Below are 7179 nucleotides of genomic sequence, written 5' to 3' on the forward strand. Positions count from 1 at the left end.
CCCACTCCACTCCACCCCCCCCCAAGTCTCTTCTTCAAGCTAAACATGCCCAATACTTTCAATTAGTCCTCATGTGACATGAACTCAAGGTCTTTCACATCCTGGTTCCTCTCCCCTCTACATTCATCAGCTTTTCAATGGTTCCCTTAAATTGTGGTGCCCAGAGATGAACACAATGCTCAACACTTGATGAACACAAGACCTGAGATCCAATGAAGACTGGGGAGGCCCGAATGAGGTAACGATTGTAAAGTGCTTTACAAACTTTAAAGCACCATACAAACACCAGTTGTTGTTATCTTCCAGTTACCAGGCCTCCAGTGTGGTGAAGACTTCATTCCCTGAGCTTTATTTTGCCCTCCAGCTATCAACCTCAATCTTTCCTCTTTTTCACCTATAAACTCTTCCCCCCCCCCCAGGGGAATGAAAATTAAGTGACTTGCCCAGGGTCACACAGCTAGTAAGCGTCATGTGTCTGAGGCCGGATTTCAATTTAGGTACTCCTGAATCCAGGGCCGGTACTCTATCCGCTGTGCCACCTAGCTGCCCTCCTCATCTATAAACTCTTAGAAAACATTTTCTATACTCCTTGTCTCCATGTCCTCTCTTCTCACTCACTCTAACCTCATCACTCAAGTGAACCTGCTCTCTCCAAAATTACCAAATTTAACTTTTCCCCCTTAGTCTTCAAGATTCTTGATCTCTGTAGTTTTGACACTTGGCTACCCTTGGCTCCTGGAAACCATGTCTTCCTTGTGTTTCTGTGACACTGCTCTCTACCTCTATTCCTCCTCCTCAGTCTCCTCTGCTAGCCCCTCATCCATATCTTGAGCCTTAAGTGTATCTCCCAACTCTCTCTCCTGGCTTATCTCTTCTCCTTACTCTCTCACTTGGTGACTTCATTACTCTCTATCAACCAATCTCAGATCTACAAATTCAGCTCCACTCATCAATGCGGAAATACCAGTTCTCTATTGGGCATTTCAAACCAAATGTTCTGAAGAGATCTCAACTCCACATGTCTTAAAAAAAAAAAAAGCAAAAAACCCCAGCTCCTGACTTTCCCCTTCAATCCCCAGCCCTTTTCCAAATGTCCCCATTTCTGTTGAGGGTACAACTATTCTTCCAGTTTTCCAATTTCAAAACTTCAGCATTATTCTTTAATTCTTCACTATCCCTCACCCCATGTAGCCTAAATAGTTGCTAAATCGTCCAGTTTCTATCTCCAAAAGCAACATCTCTTGCCATTGAGTCCTCACTAATCACATTATCATCACCTAAGTTCTGGCCCTCAGAGTCTCTTGCCTTGACTAAAGCCTCCAAACTGGTCTTCCTGCCTCTTCTCTCTAGAATTCAAATTTCATGCAGCTGCTAAAATGATTTTCCTAAAGCACAGGTCTGACCATGTTACTCTTTCACTTAATGAATGCAGTGCCTCCTTTTTTTTTCCTTTCATCTTTTCTCTTTATCATCTTTAATAACATTTAATCGACTTTTTTTACATGGGGAGTAATAACAATAACTCTGGTACAACAGTGATATATGAACCGCAGGGTCAAGAATAGCAGCTTTTTTCTTTTCTTTTTCTTTTTCTTTCTTTCCTTTCTTTTTTCTTTTTGTCTTTTTTTTCAGGGCAATGAGGGTTAAGTGACTTGCCCAGGGTCACACAGTTAGTAAGTGTCAAGTGTTTGAGGTCAGATTTGAACTCAGGTTCTCCTGAACCCAGGGCTGGTGCTTTATCCACTGTGCCACCTAGCTGCCCCCTATTTTTTTTTTTTTTTTGCAGAAAAGAGATTTATTGCAGAGCTATAAGTTATTCACACTGAAGCAAAGATAGGCGAGGCTAGGTGGTCACGTTTTGGACTACTGCCCTCTCTCACTCTCATCCTGGGCCTGGATTTTGAGTTCTTCGTCTAGCCTCTCCTTAGCTCGAACCACCTTTGACTGCAGGTAGAAGGAGCCACCTACAGATTTATCATTTACCTTAAATAAATGATCAAAGTTCTTCTGGATCTCCTCTCTGCTCAGCTTGGAGACATTGAGGATATGCTGGGCTTCCTGAAGGATAAGTCCAGAAAGGTTTGACGCAGCTGCAGATTGATGACCGGCTCACCCACAAGCATCTGCTACTGCCAGGCTGGCTGCAAATTCCTGCCAGAGTGCCCAGGCAGAGGCCCTTCCAACCACCTGCACCCCCATCATGATGATCTGAGCTAGGTATTTGGCCATGGTGGCGGGATGTGACCTTTGGGGTTGCGGCACCTGCCACAACTGCAGCCCCGGCTGAAGGGCGGCGGGTCAGAGGTCAAGGAGAAGGAGAAGCTCCAGTGCCCCGACTTCTTCCCTAGGGAGCTGACGTGCATGCCTGCCCCACTCTTTTCTTTTTCAAGAGTGATTTCCATGGGGGCAGCTAGGTGGCGCAGTGGATAAAGCACCGGCCCTGGATTCAGGAGTACCTGAGTTCAAATCCGACCTCAGACACTTGATACTTACTAGCTGTGTGACCCTGGGCAAGTCACTTAACCCCCATTGCCCCACAAAAACAAAAACAAAAACAAAAAAAACAAGAGTGATTGGGGCAGCTAGGTGGTACAGTGGATAGGATAGAGCACTGGCCCTGGATTCAGGAGGACCTGAGTTCAAATTCGACCTCAGACACTTAACACTTACCAGCTGTGTAACCCAGGGCAAGTCACTTAACCCCAATTGCCTCACAAAAAAAAAAAAAGAGTGATTTCCTTCTCGCCCCCTCTCCCCAACACAGGACAAGATGGCACTGTGGGTAACATTTCTGTTCTTGAATAGTTTCTATTTACACATTCTCCATGTAAAAAAAAAAGTCTTGGTCAGCTTGAATACTTCTTTTTTTAAAAATATAAGCCTAGAATATATTGTTTGTTTCCATGTACAAATGATCATTAGCAGGTTAATCATTTAAGGTGCTCAGAGGTATAGGTGAACCCCAAGTCTACTTTCAAATCCAGGCTTTAATCATCTGTTTACATGCTTTCTAGCTTTCCCCTGAAAGTTTTTACTAGTAGGGGAAGAGGCTGGAACGCCAACTGCTAGCTAACTGGACAACAGGGCTGCCACTATGGTCTGTGGGTAGGGGCAGGCTGAGGGCCAAGGTAAGGCAAGGACCTGTATCTTCATAGGGTCATAAGATCTCAAACAAATCCAATAAGGCATGTGTGTACGTGTGTGCTCTCTCTCACACACACATGCATCTAGGTAGAAGTTATTGGGTACACAGATACCCAAGCAAAATTGTAAAGGGTGGCAATGTCTCTTTGGGTACCTTTATGCCAGTGTCTACTAGGTGTCTAGGGTCCCATTTTTGTTGTCCCTCCTGGGCCATGCCCCCATCCTTCACACCCCTCCCGATCCACTATCAGAAAAGGTGCTTGTCGTGCATCCTACTACTTTCAAGATCTTGCCCTCTGCTCAGCTAGTCCCAAGCACTAATTCAGGCTGGGATTGTATTAATGAATGATAATGGATTACTTTGTTACCTTTCTAGGTCACAAGTTTGCATTTTAAAAGGAGGCCTTCAAACCAAAGGAATAACTATTACAGTGGGATATCAGGCCCACTATGGGCCAGAAGGAGAGAGAGATGCTTTTGAAACATCTTATTGCTCATATCACACCCCCATAATTGCCTGCCTCTTCTGCTTATGCATAGGACTGAGTGTGTGTGCGTGTACATGTATGCATGTGCATGTGTGTGTGTGCATGTGCATGTATGTGCGCGTGTGCATGTGTGTGTGTGTAGACTGCAGAATCTGGCCTTAGGGACATCCATCAATGACTGTACTTTAGGTTCAATAATCACTGAGGAATAACTCAGGGGCTTCTACCGGGTTCCCTGTCTTGTGGACTATTTCACCACAAAATGAGCCACTTCTCATTGAGAGGAAATGGAGATCAGAAGATTGTATTTTTTTTTAATGCAGGGACCTCTAAGTCATCTGGATTTGAAGCCCAGGAGGCTTCAATATCTGGCTCAAAGTGGTGAATGAAAATACCTGTGTATTAGAAGAACCATAGGATATGACCGTTCTTGATTATCAGGGAGAGACCTCAAACTCCTGATCCATGGAGGAAGAAATCCCTTGGACTTTGTTTTCCCTTAGACTCTAAAGAGAAAGCATTTCCATGGCAAAGGAGATGGCATGAAGGGCAAATCTGGGAGTCAGGAGGCCTGAGCTCAAATCTGACCTCAGACACTTGACACTTACCAGCTGTGTGACCCTGGGCAAGTCACTTAACCCCAATTGCCTCACCCCCCCCAAAAAAAGTATAGGGTAGAGGGGCAGCTAGGTGGCTCAGTGGACAAAGCAGCAGCCCTGAATTCAGGAGGACCTGAGTTCAAATCCAGCCTCAACACTTGCTAGCCTTGTGACTCTGGGCAAGTCACCTAACCTTCATTGCCCTGAAAAAAAAAAAGTATAGGTTAGGCTACCCACCCTCTCTTGGAAAGGACTGACATGCCAGGAACCAGGGTGGCCTGTTTTTTTTCCCCTTGCGTGGGTTTGCAATGCCACAGAGCTGTGGCCTAGCCAGCCGAGGAGAAGAGCAAACCCTTCAACTTCACCACCTCTCCTTTGGATAGGGTTCAGTCTGTATGATGGTACTGGGGTGCTCTGAAATACACACCCATTGATCTCACTGAGCTTGTTGTCCAGCAGGTCCTCCGGCTTGGTATAGAGTTTCAGGGCCCTGGAAATGAAGATGTCCAGGTCGAATTGGAGATCGGCCCCATTGTTGCCCTCCTTGTGGTCCTTGTGGTGCTGGGGTAAGGAGGGCAGGCTCTGTTCCTGGATCTCAGGGAGGAGGCTGCGGCACTCAAGGCCACTCAATGCAGTGCCTTCTTAAGGCTTGTAGGTTCAGATATAAACTTGACTGTGTCTTTTAAAGGCAGTGAGGTAGCACAGTAGATAGAGCACTGGGCCTGGAGTCAGGAAGAGCTGTGTTAAAATCTAGCCCCAGATGCTTCCTAGCTGTGTGACCCTGGCAAGTCACAACCTCTGTTTTGAGGGTTTCCCCTGCTAAGACTGTGAGTGATCAGGGGCAGCTAGGTGGTGCAGTGGATAGAGCACCAGCCCTGGAGTTAGGAGGACCTGAGTTCAAATCCATCCTCAGACACTTGACAACTTACTAGCTGTGTGACCCTGGGCAAGTCACTTAACCCCAATTGCCACACACGCACACACACAAAAAAAGACTGTGAGTGAGCTCAAGAGCAGAGGGCAGTCTTATTTCTGTCTTAATATCCTTAGTGCCAAGCAGAGTAAGAGTCTGAGAACTGATCATTGCCTGATTGAAGGGGATGCCTTAGATGGGGTTGAGTGTCAAAGCAATTGCTTTTACAAGAGCCTAAAATTCTTATTCTTTAAAGTTTCTATTGTCTCTTTATCTACCCCTTAGATTCTATTAGCCTTCATATATTGAAAATATGTCTCTTGATCTCTCTTCTTATTAATGATCTTTTATTTCCCCAGTGAGAAAAAGCAATTTTAATAGGTAAAACTTCCCATTCAACATTTTAATGTAAGCTTTTGCAATCACAATGCCTTCTGGCTTCTATAGGTAAAAATCTAGAGATTCCAGATCTTGGTTGCCCCAGGTCTCATGTGGGTGTGACATTTCTCAACCCTCAGTCATTATGCCTCTCAAAGAAACATCCTATAATCATAAATTTTGAACTGGAAAAGACCTGAGAGGCCATCTAGTCTAATCCTTGCATTTGACACTTAAAGAAACTGAGACTCGGGGAGGCAAAGTAACTTACCCAAGGTTACAAAGGGTATAAGCCTCAGAGGTGGGATTTGAACCCAAGTTTTCTGGCTAGAGGGACTGTGTTCTTTCTCATATGCCACACCTGAGTTCCTAGAAGCACCCTTTTTGATTTGAAAACCTCAAAGTACTATATAAATGCTAATTATTATTATAATAATCTGCAGAATAGTGGTGGTTCTGCATTGGTAGAGGGACTTTCCTCATCTAGGTCCGGACCCAGAAATTTTTTTTTGAAAAGTAAACGTTTTACTAAAAACTTAATTATGAACATCTATACAACTCATCGAACTTTTTAAAGTAACCACTGGATTTACATTTAAGTTAACTGTCTTTGATGCATAACAACTTTTCAATCACTAATTCACCAAATAGGATCAATGATCTGTTTTCATTTGCTTTTTTCTTACAGAATAGTACTTGGTATATAATCCTTTCTGTTGTTTCATTATCTGTCTTGTTTAATAAAGTTCTTTCTAGATCACTTTATATTCCTAATTGTGCTTGGGTTTAATTGCATTACATATTGGCTAGTCCCCTGCTATACAGAGTCTATGGTACACATGAGGGCTTCTTTTTGATCTAAGATCTTGGATTACCTTCACCCCCTCAGGTGAAAAACCAGACTACTTTGGTTCATGTACATACTCCCACAGCTGGGCCATTGGCCAGTCCTCTGGTAAACATGAATGTGGCACTATTCCCTGTAATATCTTAAGATGAAAGGATCCTAACATATACAAAGGATAATAAAGAAGTTAGCAAATTCTCCTTGAACATGTGTACAACCTGGTCCCAAACCTATCTGTACAAAAATATTCATAGCAGCTCTTTTTGTGGTGGCTAAGCATTAGAAAGCAAAGGAATGCCCATCAATTGGGGAATGGCTAAACAAACTGTGGTATATGATGGTGATGGAATATTATTATGCTATAAGAAATGACAAGCAGGATGACTTCAGAAAGGCCTGGAAAGACATGTATGAAATGATGTATGTGAAGTGAGCAGAACCAAGAGAACGTCGTGCAGAGACAGCAATATTGTTTGATGAGGCACTACAAATGACTTGACTATTCTCAACAATAAACGATCCAAGGCAGTCCCAAAGGACTATTGGCGAAACATACTGTCTACCTCCAAAGAAAGAACTGGTATTAATGGAGCAGACTAATTCACTTTCTTTAATTTTTTTCTTTTAATCAAGTTTTCTTGTACAAAATGATAAATATGGTCATATTTTACATAATCATACATATATATCCCCTATCTGATTGCCACCTAAGGGGATGGAGGAAAAGAGGGATAAAAATTGGACCCCCAATCTATAAGTAAAAATGTTTATTACAAAAAAGAAAGCTGGTCCCATAACTTTAAAAGCTGA

General features: G+C 43.4%; 1 pseudogene; it reads right to left on the reverse strand.

The window, feature by feature from the left end:
• Positions 1–1863: 1863 nt before the first annotated feature.
• Positions 1864–2229, reverse strand: LOC122733018 (annotated as a pseudogene).
• Between the last annotated feature and the right edge of the window lie 4950 nt (positions 2230–7179).

The sequence above is a fragment of the Dromiciops gliroides genome, chromosome 6 (assembly GCF_019393635.1).
Source record: "Dromiciops gliroides isolate mDroGli1 chromosome 6, mDroGli1.pri, whole genome shotgun sequence".
Taxonomy (NCBI): Eukaryota; Metazoa; Chordata; class Mammalia; order Microbiotheria; family Microbiotheriidae; genus Dromiciops; species Dromiciops gliroides.